Here is a 20,579-nt window from a genome sequence, read left to right as displayed (position 1 = left end):
GGAAAAAGTTAGGTCTGGTTTGGTAATAAGCCAGTTGGCTTAATTTTTTTTGTGCGCGTGATCTTATTCAAATTTCTTCGCATTTGTTAATTTCATGGTAAATTTTTGTGAATTATTAGTTTGTCTCAACAAAACAAATCAAAAAAGTAAAATATTGTGATCCAAACACCCCCTAGTTAAACTAAAAAAATTATTTTGTTGACTAGTTAAAGTACCTAGGAATCTAGGATCGATTGTTGTGCATGCTTTTATGGGCTAAAGTTTTAGCAAGTTACTAATGAATTTATTTATAGTGTCCATTGGAGATACAATAATGCTATGGTCACCGCACGTCTATTGGGGTTCACTTTGGATCCTACAAAAATACAAAAAAAAAATTTACAAATTTCAAAATAGTATTTTATGGAGTCCTGTAAAAAATCAGCTTCAAGGATATCAGTAGGTATGTTTTTCTGCTCAGTTTCGTAGTTTTGCCCTACGAATTCAGAAAATCATATCTACTAATATTTGTTAAAGTTGATTTTTTACAGTGTCTCATAATTTTTTTTTTAAATTATGAATATTTTTATGTATTTTTTTGAGGTCCAACAGGCGTGCGGTGGCCGTGCAGTGTGGTGACTCCAGACTTCTTCTTGGAGATATGCTCTTAATCACGACTAAATAACAACTAGGTGACACAAAACGGGACGGTATGTTTCTACAGAGTTGAGTTACAAACTTTGCATTCGTAGTTATGAAGTTGTAAATACTAATTTTTAAAGTAACTAAAACTTAAACCTTATGCTGTGATAGTTTTGTTTATTTTCAGGTCTAAAGCCAATGTTTTTGAAAAAACAGTAAAAGTGCACGTGCAAGGATGAATTTGTTTTCTGAATCTTAGTCAAAGAAGCAATAGTTTGGGACGTTGAAAAGTTCATATACAACATGCAAAGCTCACATTACACAATATATGTGAGAATAGTGGCGGATTTAGGAATTTCACATACTGGGGCATCTATTATTCATAATCTTAAAAAATATTTCTCTATATGTATATCACTAAATTATTGTTCAACCATTAAATATTGATCGCTCATTCTATTTTCGTAAATGATTTTTCACAATTTTCATGGCTGAAAATACATTCTCAACTGTCGCGGTGAGCAAGTAAACTAAAGGATATAGTAATTTAGTAATTTAATTTTCGTAATATTGTGGATTGGGAGAAAAACAAAAGAGGTAAAACAAAAATTGAGAAATAAAGGAAAGTGTAGAGACCCATAATTTTCGAAAATTATTAAAAGGTATATTCGATATCGTAAACGAGGAAACTGTGAAATATGTGTTTATATGATTTGGGGTTTGAATGAAGGAATTGGAAATTGAAGGAGTGCAAGTGTGATTAGTGTATATGTTAGTATGTATATGGAGTGTGTGTGTGTAGAGGATAGAAATCATCTCCTCTCTCTCTTCCTCCCGTCCGCTTCCCTCTCCCTCCCGACTTCTTCTCTCTCTCTCTCTCTCTCTCTCTCTCTTGCTCCAAACCAAAACCCACTCAAACCAACCTCCATTCCACATTACTCACACGCCATTGAGCTTGTAGCTTGTCTGGTTCGGCTCGGAGAGGAGTATTGTGGGCGTATTTTAAAGGTTGAGTTCAAGGGTTCGCGTGGCCCAATCTCTTTGCGTGTTTGCTCTCCAACTTCGAGGTAGGAATTTTTAGCTCTTTCTATATGCCTATGAGTTGAATGTGTGCTTTGATCGTGCTTGAAATTGTTGGTTTGATTGTCGGGAATAGTTTCAAAAATCTGCAGAAAATCTGTTCGAACTGGTTTGTTATCGATACCATTTGCTCAGGTATCGATACCTTTGCATTTCAAAGTCCAGAAAATCATATGTTATCGATACCATTTGTCTTAGGTATCGATACCCTTGCGTCTGGAAAGTTTCTTGGTCAAATGGTATCGATACCATTTGTCTAGGTATCGATATCTTTGGCTTAAGGACAGTTTTTCAGCTTTGTTCCAACTCCATCTTTTTGACCTCCGATCACTTCTAATGCCTCTAAAACACCTTTAAACCATTTCTAAGCTTGGTTACTCATCCTTTAATGGTTCGTTGATCATTTCCGCTCTCTAAACAATCGTTAAGTGTCATCTTAGGTTTGTTGTAGATGGGAAATGTACCCTAAACCTAATTTAGAGTACCGTGGGCTATCTGAGGTGCCGTAGTGAGTATTATGGATAGACGTGAGCATGTCTGATAGGACCTCTTGTCCTATTGATTCGTTGAGCTATTAGCTCTCAATGGCGTTCGTCATTTAAGGTTTAAGTGTCAATATAGGCGGGTCGTATGTCTTATAGCTACTATGGGTTGGTAGGTTACTTTGAGATATGTAATCCCTTATATGCGATACGGTAGGTTGTTGGCCTCGTAATGCCATGTGACTGATTAAATGGCTTATGTATTCGATTGAATGATTTGATGTTTATGAAAGAGAAGTGGAATGAATGTGGATAACAAATGGATAGAGTATTGTAGGATTATATATATATATATATATATATATATATATATATATATATATGGGCATAGTACATTATGTAGGATGCGAATTTGTAAACTAATGAAAAGGCATGAACATGTATATTTGTGGAATTACGTAATGGTTAATCGAAGTTTCGTGGTACAATCGATGGAGTGATGATGAAATTGATTATGAAACGATGACGATTATAAAAAGTGTGAGAAGTGATCCAAGTGATCGTTATTGAGGGAATAGACTCGGGGTGACCCTGCGCTCGAGGGAACTAGACCCGAGGTGACCCCACTTATTATTGTTATTGAGGGAATAGACTCGGGGTGACCCTGCGCTCGAGGGAACTAGATCCGAGGTGACCCCACTGATTATGGTTATTGAGGGAATAGACTCGGGGTGACCCTACGCTCGAGGGAACTAGACCCGAGGTGACCCTAGTGATTATTGGTGGGAAATATCTGATTAAAAGGAAAGATTTTATAATGAAGGGATTTGACAATGATGACTGTAGACACGAGGAAGATTGTAGTATCATACGAAGAGTAATAAAATGATTTAAAATTGGTTGTAGACTAAGGTGGGTTGGCATGGATTCATGATGTATCGAGTCTGAGGAGTAAATGGTTAGTGATGTTCCGGTGAAGCTTAGAATCCTTTTATCAAAGCATGCAGCTCGTTGGTAATCGTTCATGCTTTGGGCGTGTCTGTCTATACTCACTCATTCATGGTGCATGATTCATCGCATCTCCATATAGTTTGAGCATAGAGATCTCTACTGGGCGCGTGTTTGCTCAAACCTATTATCATTTCAGGTACAACACAAGGGCAGGCATGGAACGTTTGGAGTGCATGCGGACATCGCGGTCAAAAGCTATTTTCAAGAGTTGTTCTAACATCATTGTAAAAGAAACCGTATTGCACTTTATCGTTTATTTTTTTTTTTTTGAATGTTGTAACTGTTAAGCAGGTTTATCTAAATTTGGGAGTTGAATATCTTTTGGGGTATTATTTCTATTATTGCGAGGATTTTAAATATTTAAAAAATTATTATTATTCATGCTGAAAATTGAGGGCGTGACAGAAAGAGATAGAACAAAAATAGAGAAATAAATGAAAGATGCACGCGATCACATGCCCCAACGTGGGTCCGCCCTGTGTGAGAGTAGCAGTAGAAAAGCAACTTCTTCACTGATTTCTGTATCTATAAAAATATAAAATAAATAGGCTTCTCCCAGTTACTTCTTTGCTATGGTCAGATGACATTGGGGATATGTGAAGAATATGGCTTGTCGGCGGTTCATATTTGAACTACAGAAGTGCGGCTGAAATGTTCATAATCGTTGGATGGTGTTTTTAACGGTCGAGATCTAAAAAAATTTTTTTCGAGAAAAAGTTAAACTTTTTTGGGAAATTTTTTTTAAAATGTGGACCGTTAGATGTAAAGATGAACTTCTGACTGCAGGGACTCTATGCAGTTCAAGTACAGAGAATCCGCCTCCATATGTGAAATGGATCTTCAAAAGCGTGGGGAATGACACAATATTCAATTTCTTTGAGCGGCATGAAATCATATTGTCCGAATGAATCAACTCTAAACCAAACTGACGGTGCTGAGTTTTTCATTTTTTGATTATTTGCTATTGGTCAAAGAACATAATTGGGAAGATGGGAAATGAAAACCTAGCTTCAATCGCGTGGTGAATGAAACAATATTCATTAAAATGAGTTGACGCTAAACTAAAACTGCTTGGCAAGTCCTTTTTTTTTTCCGGTAATGCAGGGTGTTCTGGGCTAGCTTGCGCGTCTTAGACTAATCCTTACAGCCCCTCCCATAGCCGTTTCATATACTTACGCATGAGAATGAGGTGGCTACAAGAATTGTTGGCAAAGGGAATCGAACATGAGACATTAGATGTAGCAAACACCTAAATCGCGGACTTGGGGATGCAGTGGCTTTGCCAGAACTGCAGGAACTATAGGACGCCAAAACGACGTCCAAATGAGGATACTAAAGCCATCAAAACTACGTCGTTCTGAGCTAAGGAAATAAATTAGTTAAATTGTGCCCAAAATTGAGGAAAAAAATTATGTGTTCCAAATTTCAATCCGTTTGAATATATGGGAAGATTTTATTTTTATGATTATTTTATTCTAAAAGGTCATAATTAAATTTTGACTATAAGGCTCTCATTAATTAGCCCTAAGAAAGTCGTAGAACCAAATATCTCTTAGTGTTAACTAACGAGAGCCCTAAAGCCAAAAATCAATTATAATCCTTTAGGATAAAATGATCAAAGAAATGAAATTTGGAACACTTAATTTTTTAACCATATTTTTTAATATATAAACTGTCTAAAGTGGTTGAAAAATTAAGTGTTCTAATTTTTCATCCGTTTGAATCATTGCGAAGATACTATTTGAAATTTGGAACACTTAATTTTTTAACTATATTTTTTAATATATAAACTATCTAAAGTGGTTCAAAAATAAGTATTCTAATTTTCCATCCGTTTGAATCAGTTTATTTCCTTGACTCAAAACGATGTAGTTTTGATGGCTTTAGTATCCTCATTTGGCGCCAAAACGACATTGTTTTGGTGCCCTGTATGTCACGACCCAAATATAGCGGATTTGAATATCGTGATTGGCCAGTGGGTCCATCTCACCAAAGGCCTCTATTGCCCCTTTATTAAAAGAAATAACCATAACATTTATGGAAGCCCCTTTAGAGTGATTTATTCATTATGCTAATATCAACATAGGCTACACTCTTCTTTTATTCATTACATAACCATATCACCAGCATAATAATATTAATACTCGGCCCGTCTCTCTAATCCTGATTACCTGAAAAGAAAGATTTCAATAACATAAGCCACTGCTTGTGTGAGATTATGAATTATAAGAGTTACATGAGCTACCATGGAATTCTTTTTATCAAAGAGAAACAAGAACCATAACTTCAGTTTTTCATGGCTTGAACTGTAACCAAAACCATAACCTCAGTTTTTCATGGCTTAAACTGTAACCAACATCATAAACAAGTTCGTATATAACATAACATGCTGTAAACATAATACGATATACCATCCAACGATTACCGCCAGTAATGAGAGAGCGACCCCCAACATAACATGATGAATTGATCAATTCAGTTGGACACCTGGCTGTGCCCCTTTTTCCATTCCGTCCTTATAACACCATTCCGACTAGTATCTTTAACGTCCCCTAGATTCAGGGATATCGTTCGGATGTATCGATAATACCTTTTTCCATAAACTGTTCAAAACATCATAATTCCATGGTATATTTGCTACAAAAGAACTTTATTGTTAAATAACCATAATTTTAAAAACATAAACTTTACAAAAATTCATGTAACAGGGATAATTCATAACTCAGCTTTCATTTCGTCCAACTTGGCTTATGATCAACTACTTTGAAGGACTCGTACCTAATTCTTTTCCGTTTTTTCCCTCCTCTTATCACTCTCTCTCTTCTTCTTTTTTTTCTTTCTCTTCTTTTCTAGTTGAGTGCCGTGAGTGTGGGGTGTGTGTTTTGGGTTGTGTGTGTGTAGTGTGTGCTTGTGGAGTAGATGAGAAGGCTATTTATAGTGTTTGATCACAAGCTCTAGAATAATCTATCATATCCAACTATATCTTATCCAAATCTAGGGTAATCTTATCATATCTTATCCAAATCTAGATTATATCTTATCCAAATCTAGAATAATTTATATGTAATCTAATAAAATCTTATCATATCTTATCCAAATCTAATAAAATCTTATCATATCTTATCATATCTAAGCATATCCCACAAAATCTAGGGATATTCTAATAAGATTTGATCCGATTCGCCCTATAATGAGATGTTACCTCTTTCCGAATTATTTTGTTTCAGTTCTCCGCCTCGCGGAAACTTATGTCCTTTCCCTTGGCCACAATGTCGTTAACATGGTTAGGACAATAACGTTTAAAAATTAACACATATGCAGACAATACTCTAATTGTTTTATGCTTTAAGCCACAAATAATCTACTTTCTGAATTCTAACGGTAAACGGCCCGTTAAATAATTATCCCCTTACTTTCCTTATTCTTTTTCGTTCTAAGAAGTCGGGGTGTTACATCCTCTCCACCTTAAGAAGTTTGGTCCTCCAAACTTGGTGAAACTTAGAGTTGAACGTAGTGCAATCATACCTTATTCAAAAAGCTCCGGGTTTCGTGCTCTCATGTCATCCTCTTTTTCCCACGTGGCTTCTCCTCCGGAATGGTTATCCCACCAAACTTTAACTAGGGGAATTATTTTATTTCTTAGTCTTTTTTCCTGACGATCCATGATCCTAACTGGTCGCTTTTCATAAGTGAGGTCTTGCTTTAGTTCTATTGGCGGTGGGGTTAATACGTGCGCTAAGTCTGACACATAGGGTTTTAGCATTGATACATGGAAAATGTCGTGGATGTTGGCAAGCTCAGGAGTCAAGGCTAATCGGTAAGCCACCGGTCCTATCCTTTCTATGATCTCAAATGGTCCAACGTAGCGGGGGTTTAATTTTCCTTTCTTTCCGAAGCGCAATACCCCTTTCACTGGTGAAATCTTTAGAAATACCCAATCTCCTTCTTGAAATTCCACTTCTCGTTTCCTCGCATCAGCGTAATTTTTCTGACGGCTTTGAGCAGCTTCTAATCTTTCTCGAATGAGCTTGATCTTTTCTGTTGTCTCTTGAACGATATCAGGTCCAGGTAACTGTGTCTCTCCTACCTCTGTCCAACAAACTGGGGACCTACACTGCTTGCCATATAAAGCTTCAAAAGGGCCATACCGATGCTTGCTTGATAACTATTATTGTAGGTGAACTCCGCTAGTGGTAAATGTTCCTCCCAACTTCCTTGGTAATCCATCACGCAAGCGCGCAATAGATCTTCCAAAGTTTGAATTGTCCTCTCTGATTGCCCGTCAGTCTGCGGGTGGAATGCTGTACTGAATCGTAACTCTGTGGCTAAGGCCTTTTGGAAGCTTTTCCAAAATCTAGATACAAATCTTGGGTCTCGGTCTGAAATTATAGGGACTGGTACCCCATGCAATCGAACGATCTTTCAAACATAAAGAGCAGCTAACTGATCAATTGCATGAGTTGTACGTACTGGTAGGAAGTGTGCCGTCTTAGTAAGTCGATCCACGATCACCCATATTGAATTATTACCCTTCTGTGAGCGTGGCAAACCAACCACAAAATCCATTGTAAGATTCTCCCATTTCCATTCTGGTACAGGCAGAGATTGTAATAATCCCACAGGCTTTTGGCGTATAGCCTTAATCCTTTGACACAAAAGGCACCGACTTACAAAGTTAGTGACGTCTCTCTTCATGCTCATCCATTAGAAAACTTTCTTTAAATCCTGGTACATCTTTGTGCCTCCCGGATGGATGGAAAGCTTGGAATTGTGACTTTTTCCCATAATTTGTTGCTTGATTTTGGAATCACCAGGAACACAAATTCGACCTCGAAATTTCAGCATATCATCTACTACCATGAAGTCAGGATGCGGAGCCGCCTCAATTTGTTCACGGATCTTCTGTAGCTTAGGATCATCTTTCTGCTTCAGTTTTATTTCCTCTATTATTGCCGGTTGGGCAGTGATAGTCGCACAAATGGCACTGGATCCTTGAATCACCACTTCGAGGTCCTTTCGATTCATTTCTCCCAATAAAAATGGTTGCCTTGTGATAACATAGTTTAGGGCTCCTGTTGTCTTACGACTTAAGGCATTTGCAACAACATTGGCTTTTCCTGGATGGTACTGAATGGCAACGTCGTAGTCTTTAAGCAACTCCATCCAATGGCGTTGTCTTAAATTCAACTCCTTCTGTGTAAAGATATACTTTAAGCTCTTATGATCAGTAAAAATCTCACATGATACTCCATATAAGTAATGCCGCCAAATCTTTAAGGCAAAAATTATTGTGGCCAATTCCAGATCGTGTGTAGGGTAGTTCTTTTCGTGAGGCTTTAACTGTCGAGAGGCGTAGGCTCTGACCTTTTGGTGTTGCATTAATATGCATCCCAACCCTTGCCGGGATGCGTCGCTGTAGATTGCAAATCCTTCGGTTCCTTCTGGCAGTGTAAGAACGGGTGTTGTTGTTTGTCTCCGCTTCAGCTCCTGAAAACTATGTTCACGCTTTTCTGACCACACGAAAGGCTCCCCTTTCCGAGTCAGCTCTATTAACGGAGCGGCAATTTTAAAAAAATCTTGAACAAATCTTCGATAATATCTGGCTAAGCCCAAGAAACTACGAACTTCTGTCACCGTAGTTGGTCTTGGCTAGCTTATAATTGCTTCCACCTTTTGAGGATTTACCGCAATTCCCTCACCGCTGATGACATGTCCAAGGAAGACCACCTCATTCAGCCAAAATTCACATTTCTTGAATTTGGCATACAACATTTGGTCTTTTAGCGTTTGAAGAACGATTCGTAAGTGTTCTGCATGTTCTTCTTCATTTTTGGAGTAGATGAGGATAGCATCGATAAAGACTATTACAAATTCATCCAGGTATTGCTTAAATATCCGGTTCATCAGGTCCATAGAAGCTACTGGTGCGTTAGTTACTCCAAAGGGCATGACCAGAAACTCGTAATGTCCATATCGAGTTCGGAACGCCGTTTTCTCTACGTCCTCCGCCTTTACTTTTAGCTGATGGTATCCTGAACGTAAGTCAATCTTCGAGAACACGCGAGCTCCTTGTAATTGATCAAACAGATCATCTATCCTTGGTAACGGATATTTGTTCTTAAGTGTTATCTTATTTAACTCCTTATAATCGATACATAGCCTCAGCGTGCCATCCTTCTTTTTAACGAAGAGCACAGGTGCTCCCCAGGGTGATGTACTTGGCCTGATAAACCCCTTGTCCAACAATTCTTGCAGTTGGGTCTTTAACTTCTTAAGCTCAGTTGGAGCCATACGATATGGGGCCTTCGATATTGGCTGCGTACCTGGTGTGACCTCTATCTTGAACTCGATCTCCCGATCTATTGGAGTTCCTGGTAAATCATCCAAAAAAACTTTTGGGAACTCTCGAACTATCGGAATATATGTCACTTCTTGACTTATTGGAGCTGAGATGATACTGTAGAAGAATCTTCGACATCCTTTCCTTAGCAGTCATTGAGCATGAGTTGCGGATACTAAGTATGGAGGTGGGGGTACTCCGACTCCTACAAATCGGATCTTCTCTTTTTGAACTATGAAACTCGACACATTTGTTAGCACAGTCGATTGTGGCGTGGTTGACAGCGAGCCAATCCATACCAAAAATTGCGTCAAAATGATTCATCTCAAGGGGTATCAGATTAGCATGCAAACATATATCGTCAAAATGCACATCGCAGTTCCTATAAATTGTCGTGCAAACTACACCATTACTCATTGGCTGTGAGACTAACAAGTTGTAACTGAGAGGTTCTGCTATCTTGAACATTTTTATGGCAAGTCATGGTGAGATAAATGAGTGTGTTGAACCAGAGTCAATTAGAGCATAGGCGGGTATCGAACAAATTGATACATTACCTGCCATAACTTCTTCGGTGTTTCGTGAGTCTCCTGGCATAAGAGCGAATGCTTTCCCTTGCCTTTGTCTGCCATCATTCTGTTGCCCTGGAGCTGTTTGTCCTTGCCTCTGCCCGATTGTATTTCCCGAGTTTTGTATGTTGATCATTCCCGGCCTGAGATTTGGGCAGTCCTTTTTAAGATGTTCTACTTTACCACAGCTGAAACATCCACCTGTTGTCCTCATACAAATGCCTGAGTGGGGTTTCCCGCATGTTGCACATAATGGCAGGTTGTTGGTTGGTTTCCCAACTTCACTTCCCGTATTTTGCTTCTTAAAGCTTCCTTCTCCAGATTTCTTTTCACTATTGTACTTTTGACGCTTTCGATTCTCGAAGAACCTTTTGGACTCCTCATTCTCCTGCTCGACCAACAAGGCCCGATCAACAACTTCGGCATATGTGGAAAGCCTCATCGGGCGTACCACCTTTCGAATTTCAGGCTTCAAGCCATCCTCGAATTTACGGGCTTTCCGGTTCTCTGTTGCCACCATGTGAGGAGCATATTCAGCCAAATTAGTAAATTCAGCTTCATATACTGACACGGTCGTCAGGCCCTTCTGCTTAAGTTGCTGGAACTTGGTGCATTTAGCATCTTGTAGCGACTGCGGAATATATTTTTCTCGAAACACTACTAAGAATCGAGTCCAGACCATTCTTGGTTCTGATTCCTCTTTCATCGTCCACCAACGGTGTGCTTCGCCTTCCAATTGGTAACTGGCTAGTCCCACCTTTTGAGTCTCGCTACAGCGCATCACTTTGAAAATCTTTTTGATGGACTCTATCCAAGCATTGGCTCGAGTAGGGTCCATACCACCGGCAAACGTTGGTGGCTTCAATTTCAGAAATTCCTTTATATTCAGCTCCTCTACGGGTGGAACTAGGATAAAGCCATTTTGCTGTTTGTGGTTTGGATTCTCCGCCGATTGCTCCTCAGGTACTTGGTGTAAAACTCCTCCTCCTGATTGGTATGGAGGAGGTGGAGGGATTGGTTGTTGTCGCTGATTTTGTAGTACCTCCATGATCAACCGCTCGAGGCGATTCAAACGGGCATTTTCTATCTCGGGTTGGTCAATATCGGCCATGGCTTACTTTACAATTTATTATAAAGTTTAGTCCTACTGATTAGCAATATAGTAAAAATCAATGCAACCTATAACCTCTTCCAAGTGTCGCCACTGACTACTATTTTCCTTTTAAAAGAAACAACAAGAAACAAACATATAAAAGTTAAAACTGAACTTAATCCAATTATTAAGAGTGCATAAGGCAATATTTTCTAGAATTGCAAATAGTTATTTATATTACTAATTTTTTAACAGTATCTCAATGTCCAAAAATCCACTTGAGCAAAGACAATTCGTAACTAGTTGTAGAGACCCGTAATTTTTTTTATTTAATTTTAGTGTTTATGAAAAAAAGAAGAAGAAGAAGAAGAAAAAAATGAAAATGACAAGAATGTGATTGAGGTGGTCCAATGTGCAAGAATATAAGAATCTTGGGTCTTAGTGTAATTAGTGCATGTGTGCATGTGTGTATATCTCCTGGGAAATGTTTTTCTTTTTTTTTATATTTCCATTCTCATCTCATCTCTCGGCTCTCTCTCGATCTCTCACTCTCTCACCCAAAAACTCACTCAATCACTCAAACCCACAACAATTTACCTCAACTCCATCGCCTACTTGCATATTCGAGCTCGTATTGTGTTGAATCGAGCCCGGTTTGGTGTATTTTGCTTGGTTTGGGATTCCGGAAGCTAGGGCTTGCTCCATCTCTTCGATTTTGGTTCGGATACTCGAGGTAGGAAATTCTACCGCTCTTTATATGTAATATGAGTGTTCCTATGCCTTATTTGAGCTTGTATTGGTTGTTATTGGAATTGGATCAAAATCTGTCACACTGTGAAAAATCGCCAAAATTTCCGAACTCCTACCGGTAGGACATTTTTCTCTACCGGTAGAATTTTGTTGCCTTGATAATTTGTACCCACTGTTTAGAGTTTGTACCGGTAGAATTTGTTTCCTACCGGTAGGATTATAAATTTTCTCAGACCCTACCGGTACAAATTTTTCCTCTACCGATAGAATTCTCTTGAACCTAAATTTTGTTCCTGCTGTTTCCAGGTTGTACTAGTAGACTCCTATTCCCTACCGGTAGGTTACTAGTCAAAAGTTGAATTCCCCTGGATCAATGCAGTCTTACTTTTCTAAATGCCTTGGGATATTTTTTATAAGTTTATTATTATTATATGTGATAAGACTTTGGACAGTCTTACTTTCTCATGGGTGACGTGAGACACATGGGAATTGTTCAAATTAGTGGAACTACGGAATGAAAAATTTGAGTTTCTTGCACGACACTTGTATGAAAGGTACACTTGAACTTGTGAACGACGCGCGAACATTCGGGGCCCATCGACGGGTGGGTGCCTGACAGGGAATATCAGGGTCCCATAATTAGCTTGGCAGGGGCTAATGCTCAAAATAATCACTCAAGGCCCAACCTTCAAGTTGGGTGCTTGGCAGGGGATATCGGGGTCTCAAAATTAGCCCGGCAGGAGCTTCAGCTCAGACACATTGACGATTCGAGTTATTGAGACACAAATGAATCGAACAGGATATAAGAGTATGTCGAGATGACGGTTTGGAGATATTGGAACACTTGATTATCATAGTTATGCTTCCTTCGTTGTCATTTGATTTCCCATCATTCGTTCATTCGTCTCGTTCATTTGCATATAGAGTTTGCGTAGACTTTTCTGCTGGGCTAGTGTAGCTCAAGCCTTATATTATGTTCAGGTGCTAACCCGGAATCATAGCTTGCATTGCTTGGCGTGCTTGGAGTGTGGACATTATTTTTGAAAGCTAACCGAAGGAGTTACTTATTCATCTTTGTAAATTTATTTTGAAAGATATATTTGTAACTTAAATTGTAATTCTTTTAACTTGAAATATTGTAACCCTTAATCTCTTTGAAATTCGATACTTATGATAATATGGGGTTGTCCAGCTGACATTGTAATATTTGGAAATCCTTCGGACTTGGAAGTGTAACTAAGGGAATGAGAACACAGTGCCGTACGGATATTTGTGAGTATTTTTTTTTATTATGTAAATCATTTATAATTATGTTTAAAATCGAGGACGTGACAACTTGGTATCAGAGCATAGGTTTAGAACACCTAGAGACTGTGGGGAGACGTTTTGTCTCATGGGTTCAAAATGTCGCGCCTTCTAACATAACTTGTGCATGCTTGTGTGACTAACATTCATGTGATTACTTGGCATTGCATTTTTATTATCGCAAAGTGGTGTAGAGCTATTAACCCGTGTTGCGAAGTAGAAGGCTTCAACCCTATAGTTACAATGTTGTGATTAATTGTTTCCCTTTCTTATGTCATGTAGTAAGATGCCTCCAATGACCCGTGTCAGACGTAGGGATGGCCATCTCGGCCGATCCGTCCAAATCCAATCTGTTATTCGCTCCGAACGGATCGGATATTCGGGGATTTTTTCGAAGTTCGGATCGGATTCGGATGTAAGTTTACATCTGATCTGATCCGCCCCGATCTGTATCCGATCCGCTCCGATCCGCCCCGAATGCCCGAGTATAAATACCTCTTATTACCTGTTAGGGTTATATTAAACACATCCAGCCCCACGCCCCCAGCTCTACTACTGCTGTGTGCTGTATGCCGACTTCCCAGTTCCCACGGTCCACCGTCCACCCCGACGATCTCCCTCCCCAGTCGACGTCGAGTGTCGACCGGGGTAAACTCTCTCTCTCTCTCTATCTATCTCTCTCTCTCTCTCTTGTTCTCTCTGTTGAGTGTTAACAGTCGACCAGGGTAAAATCTCTCTCTCTCTCTTTCTCTCATTCTCTCTTTTTTTTCTCTCTCGATCTATTTGCATTCTGTAATCTACTAATCTCTCTCTCTCTCGAGAGAGAGAGATTTGTTAGGGGTTATTTCTTAATGGCGATGCCCCCCCTTGCTCGAGATCTCCGACTCCAACCGGACCAACCGTACGCTCGTCAAGGTAAACTAAATGGTCACGAAACAGGTAACTGGTTCATTGATCTATTTGGTTTTTTTGAAGTGTCAAGCCTGCTAAGTCAATATATCTCACAGTCGAAGTTATAAAAAAGCAAGGTGATTCTAAAAAGGATTGTTTCTTTAACAATTGATGTGTCGAATTGTCCAAGTCCTTAAATTCAAAATATAGTTTGAAGGTTATGACTGAATCTGATCATTGAATTGCAACTTTGCATGCGCAATAATACCTTTTGAAATTCGCAAGACAAACTATGTGCATTGTTAAAATCAACTGCTGATATGTGTTCATGTTAACAACACTTACGTTCTTCTGCAGTTCATCCATAAATTGTCTCTCAATATTTATCTTCATTGTATTTGCTATTATTATTAGCATTTTCAGGTGTGTTTCTTTCTGGAATTTGAGTTGGTGATGGATACGATTTTGTTGGATAATCCTCCATAAAATGTTGTTAACAATTGCATGAAGCAGTTGATCTCTTTTTAGGGGCCACCTATAGGGCTACTGGAATATGTAGGGGACAAAGAACTGATGCATCCAGAATACCCTGAACAAAATGAAAATTCTGCCCATTTTTTAGTCATTTGTTCTAAATTAAGTGCATCATCTTTTTATTGTGAGTGTGTGTGAGCTCTTGTGATCTTATGTTTATAAAATCTTTTATGTTTTTTAATATGTAGTGTGCCTATTTGGGAAAGTAACTCTACGTCAACTGAAATTGAATCGAATGAGGCACAATTACCAACACTTGATAGTTCACAAGCAGAAATTGAGTCAAATCTCCCTGCAAATGAACCAGAAGACCTTGGGTATACTTCTGATGGTGATAAAATATTGTCAAAAGCTAAATGTAGGAGTACAGTTTGGGAGCATTTTCAGAAAATAAAAATCAAGGACACTGGTGTAGAAAAAGCAAGGTGCTTGTATTGTAAAAGAAAGTTTGTTGGGGATGGTAAGAGTGGAACAACACATTTGAAAGATCATACTAGCTCTTGTTACATGAAAAAAGCAATTGATAGCAAGTAGAAGTTTATAACACCTAGTCTTTTGATGGGGGAGGGCAAAAAGGCCAACATTCAATCATATAGCTATGATCCAGAAGTTGCCAGGAAACAACTAGCTTACATGATAATAATGCATGAGTACCCTCTAAGCATGGTGGAACACGCTGGGTTTAGGAGATTTTGCCATGCTTTACAACCTGCCTTTCATGTGATTTCTCGAAACACTATGAAGAGGGACATTTTTAAGATATATGATGTTGAGAAGGTGAAGACAATGAGGCTTATTGAAAGAAACAAAAGTAGAGTTTCCTTGACTACGGATATGTGGACATCTATCAGTAAGAAAAGGGGGTTCATGGTTATCACATCGCACATCATCGATGATTCTTGGAAGTTACAAAGCCGCATTCTAAGGTAATTTTAATTTTATGCAAGTTGAGTGTTGTTATTGTTATTGTACATTCATACTGAATAGTAACTATTTTATTTAGGTTCGTGTATGTGCCATGTCCACACACGGCGTAAGCATTGTGTCAAGTGTTGATGGATACCTTTTTGAAGTGGAATATTGATAGAAAATTGTCTACTTTGACTGTTGATAATTGTACTACCAATGATGCAATGATTGATTTATTGTTAGAAAAACTTGGAGGTGATCATATAAGGTGTAAGAGTTTATTTCATGTGCGATGTGCTGCCCACATTCTTAACTTGATTGTGAAAGATGGTTTGGATGTCATTAAGTCTTCCATTGTGAAGGTTAGGGATAGTGTTGCTTATTAGACAGCAACTCATAAGAGAGAGGAGACATTTGAAGGTGCAGCTCGCCAATTAGGAATTACTTATGGTAAAAATTTGTCCCTTGATTGTCTTACAAGGTGGAATTCCACCTTTTTGATGCTTCAAACTGCCATAAAATATAGAAATGTTTTTGGTCGGTTAAAACTCAAGGATCCCCAATATAAAAGTTGCCCAAATGATGATGATTGGAACTTGGCTGAAGATATATGTGAGAGATTGGAAATATTCTACAAGGTCACTTTGTTATTTAGTGGGACTACCTATCCTACTTCCAATTTATTTTTTTCCAGATGTGTGTGATATTAAAGTTAGATTGTCAGAGTGGGTCTGTTGTGGGAATTATGTAGTGGAGGAAATGGCCTTAAATATGCTTGAGAAATATGACAAGTATTGGGATAATGCGCATGGATTTTTGGCAGTCGCAGTCGTGCTGGACCCAAGGTTCAAGATGTCCTTGATTGAGTACTACTTTAAAAGAATTTATGGAGACCATGGTGTTGGGATGGCGGAGGACATTCGAAGAAGGTGTTATGACTTGCTTACGTTGTACCAAGGTAAATCTTCAAGCAAGGACCGTAGTGAATCTTCAAGCAAGGCACCGCCCTCTACCTATTTGAGGGATAGGACTTCTCTCTCCGATTATCTTGATCAACAAAAGAGAACTAAAACTGTGCATGTAAAGTCAGAATTAGATCGTTATTTGGAGGAGGAGCAGTTACCAATGTGTGATGATTTTGATATATTGGCATGGTGGAAATCTAATGGTTTAAAGTACCCTGTTTTGCAAGCAATAGCTAGGGATGTGTTGGCCGTGCCTGTGTCTACTATTGCATTGGAGTCCTCTTTTAGCATTAGTGGTAGGGTGGTGAGTCCAAGTCGTAATAGACTTCACCCGAAGACTTTGGAAGCCTTAATGTGTACTCAAAGTTGGTTGGCGGCTTTGGAGAATGAAGGTAATTTTAATAATCTTCTCTTTTTTTTCATACTATATTTTTTTGTCCTTGCTAATATGCTATGACAATGATTGTTCTTAATTAAGTGTTATTTTCTTCAAGTAGTGGTTCCAACTATCAATGATGAGGATGAGGATGCGGATGTTGATGACTGTACGTCCGATGTGACAACTGTTGATGATTGATCAGGCTATGGGTAAGTTGTTTCATTTGTACTGTGAAAAGTTTTATGTACCACCTGTCAGAGTGTGGAGAAAATTAAATCAAATGCCTTGCATGTAGTACTTGTGGGAGCTAGGGGGTTCCCATTTGTTTTTACTACTGTAGTAGAGTAGTATTATATTAGTCTTCTTCAAATCAAACAGAAGAAGTGGGTGCATGATGAGTCAGTTCGATAAGTCCTGTTGGGGATATAAGGTTTTTTTATATCACTGTTCTTTCCCCTGGTTTGTCAATAATATGCATCCTAGCAGATTCCTCAGTTGCTTTTGACATTCGTTGGTTTTGCAAATTCTGTTGGAAGGGGTCGCATGGGAAGTGAAAACTTAAATTGCACAATATAGGGCAGCTAAAAGCTCATGGATTGCTTTTTCTGAATTTGGCTTTCTTTATTCTGTCCAAATACTTTATTCTCTGTTCAAAATAATGGTAGGATAATACTAAAAATGTAGAATGATCTCAGTTCTATATTGTTTGAACTAATAAGAGAAGAAACAGTAAGCTTTAAAGCCCACTATTGCCCCTGTCGGATATCCAAAATATGAGATGGTGGTACTGCATATGACTTCTCTGAGTGAGAGTGTATCCCCATATCCAAAGAAAAGGAAGCAAGGTCAATGCTTTGTGAAAACTAGAAGGGCTTCATGATATTGTTCAAAATAATGTTGTTTGTGGTGCAAATGTTGCCTGATTTCTGTGATTGTTTTGATATCTGTTGATTATATGTAGTAAAGAGTGATATGTTTGAATTTTATGTGACAGGTGGTACTATGGAATTTTTGGAGTTTGGAGTTTGGATGGATGCTTCCTATTAGAGAATGATATGCTTTCAATGAATCAATGGTGTATCCATTTTTTTTGGAGGTTCAAGAACTTTAGAATTATGTAATTATGAAGTATGGAATTATGTAATTATGAAGTATGGAATTATGAACTTTAGTATTTTGTATTTGCTACTATGGAATTATGTAATTATGAAGTATGGAAGCCCAACAATGTGTTGTTGGATGAACTATGGAACTCTCGTATTGTTGTTGGATGCAATGGTGTTGGTTTAACTTAATTGGCTAAGTTAATGCCCAATAGTTGTGGCTTAATTGACAGATTGTGGCTTAATTTGCCAAGTCAAAGTCTAATTTTTTTTTTTGCAAATTCGGATTCGGATATCCGATCGGATCTCCATTTCCCGTTCGGAGCGGGGATGGAGGACGCAGATAATATCCGTTCGGAGTTCGGGGCGGATTCGAGGGCGGGTGGAAGGTTCGGATTCGGATTCGGATATTGCAATATCCGACTCCGATCTGCCCCATTGCCATCCCTAGTCAGACGAGTTGGGGCTGGAACCCGGGGTGGTCGAGGCCGTGGGGTACCTCTTGAGGACGAGGTTAGTCAGCATAGGGAGAACCCAGGTGGGAACCCGGGGGCTGGGGCCGGTCGAGGTGCAAAAGTACCTCTTGTTTAGAATCAGTTTGCTAAGGATCTTGTCGCAACACTTGCAACTGCAAATCTTCTGAACAAAGCTCCTAGGGAGAATGTTGAGGATCGAGCCATGGTGGCAATGTGAGAGTTTAGCCGTAGGAATCCACCGGTGTTTGATGGAACCAGTAGCGACCCTTTGGTGGCTGACCATTGGCTAGCTCAAATTCGTAAGCTTTTTAGAGCTCTCAATATCACCGAAGACACCATCAGGGTAGGTATCGTGGCTGTGCAACTAGTTGGGGAGGCCAGTGAATGGTGGGAATCTGTTCTAGAAAGTAGGAAGGATGTAAGGAGAGCGGCAAGGACCGCGGCTCAAGTAGATGAGCCAGACGTTGAGAATTTGACATGGGCTGAATTTGAGGCGTTATTTGAGGAGCAGTATTTTCCAGAAACTAGCCGTGAGCAATTAAGGGACCAATTCGAAAAGTTAGAGCAAGGAAGCATGACCGTGTCGGAGTACACACAAAAATTTCAATCCTTATCACGTTTTGCGCCAGAGTTGGTGGCGACGGAAGAGAGGAAATGTAGACGCTTTGAGAAAGGACTGCATAATACCGTGAGGAGAATGGTAATGGTGCAACGCAAGAAAAAATACGCCGAGGTAGTTGAGTGTGCGAGGAGCATTGAGATACCGAAAGAGGCGCAACGTAATAGGGGAGTTTGGGAACCACGACAACCAATCGTGAACACGAGTTCTTCATCGGGGAGCTTGGGAAGCCAAGGGAGGAAAGGGCAAGGGAACCATCTCAGACACCGCAGGGTAGTTCGTCGAATTTTAGGCCACCGCCTTCTTCTTTGGGGACTCCGGGGTGTTCTGTCTAGGCCTTCGCCTGTGTGCTACAAGTGTAATCAACCTGAACACGTTCGTGCTTAGTGTCCACACCTCGGGGAAACTTGTTATATCTGTGGTAAAGCGGATCATTTCGCAAGGAACTGTTCTCAAGGGTCGGGAGTGCGTAGCGAGTCGGGTTCCGTGCAGCAGCAGAGAATAGGGCATAATGCGGGCCGATAGTTCAGGGGCACTTTGAGGCAACAACAGCCTCACTTCCGACAGACTACATCAGCTCAGAGCTCCGGGATTGATAAGGGAGCGAGTTCTTCCGTGCCTACTCAGGGTTCCGGTCAGAGGGGAGGTTTTGTGCAGGGCCAAGGTACCCAGGGACGAGTTTTCAACATTAGTTCTGTTATTCCACCTACATCTTCTCAGGCTCCGGAGACCACTGTTGTGAGGGGTACATTTCTTTTGTTAAACTCCTTTGCTAAAGTACTCTTTGATTCTGGAGCATTGCATTCTTTCATTGCTGCATCATTTGTGTGTGCCTTGGAATTGGAAACGGAGATTATTGGTCCTCCTTTGTTTGTCGAGACACCTTTAGGGGGTAGAACGCCTCTTGATTGTATTTGTCGAGATTGTGAGTTGAATATTCATGATCGTCGTTTCGTATTCGACTTCATTGTTCTGGGAATGTCGGGATTCGATCTTATTCTGAGAATGGATTGGTTATCCATATTTCATGCTACCATCAATTGTTTCAAGCGTCGAGTTCGTATTTGTCCTCCCGAAGGTCCTTGTTTTGAATTCTTTGGGGAGCGTCGGGAACCATTGGAACCTTATTTATGTGGGCCTCGTGAGCTAGGGTCGGTTTATTCATTGTTGGTGAGTTTGACGTTAGATGAGGATGCCTTCATGCGTGGGGAGTTACCCTTAGTGGTTTGCGACTTCCCGGATGTATTCCCGGAAGAGTTACCTGGTTTACCTCCCTAATGGGAGATTGAGTTCACCATTGATCTACTTCCCGGTACCGCTCCTATCTCCTTACCTCCGTGTCGTTTCGCACCTGCCAAATTGAGAGAGCTAATGTCACACCCACCCCAGGCCAGCACTCAAATGAGCCCAAACCGACGTGAGGGTGCAACATCAACCATCAACCCATTTCTA

The 20,579-nt window shown here is 39.7% G+C and overlaps 2 long non-coding RNA genes across 2 annotated transcripts in view; both read left to right on the top strand.

The window, feature by feature from the left end:
• The window catches only part of LOC131324334 (uncharacterized), a 93,266-nt gene that overhangs the window by 21,806 nt on the left and 50,881 nt on the right, over positions 1 to 20,579 (top strand). The window lies entirely within an intron of this gene.
• LOC131324335 (uncharacterized) lies at positions 13,710 to 15,005 on the top strand. Its single transcript, XR_009199305.1, has 3 exons — positions 13,710 to 13,889; positions 14,081 to 14,166; positions 14,865 to 15,005. It is a non-coding gene; the product is annotated as an uncharacterized LOC131324335 (long non-coding RNA).

This window comes from Rhododendron vialii, chromosome 4a (genome assembly GCF_030253575.1).
Source record: "Rhododendron vialii isolate Sample 1 chromosome 4a, ASM3025357v1".
Taxonomy (NCBI): Eukaryota; Viridiplantae; Streptophyta; class Magnoliopsida; order Ericales; family Ericaceae; genus Rhododendron; species Rhododendron vialii.
This window is presented reverse-complemented; position numbering and strand designations above follow the sequence as displayed.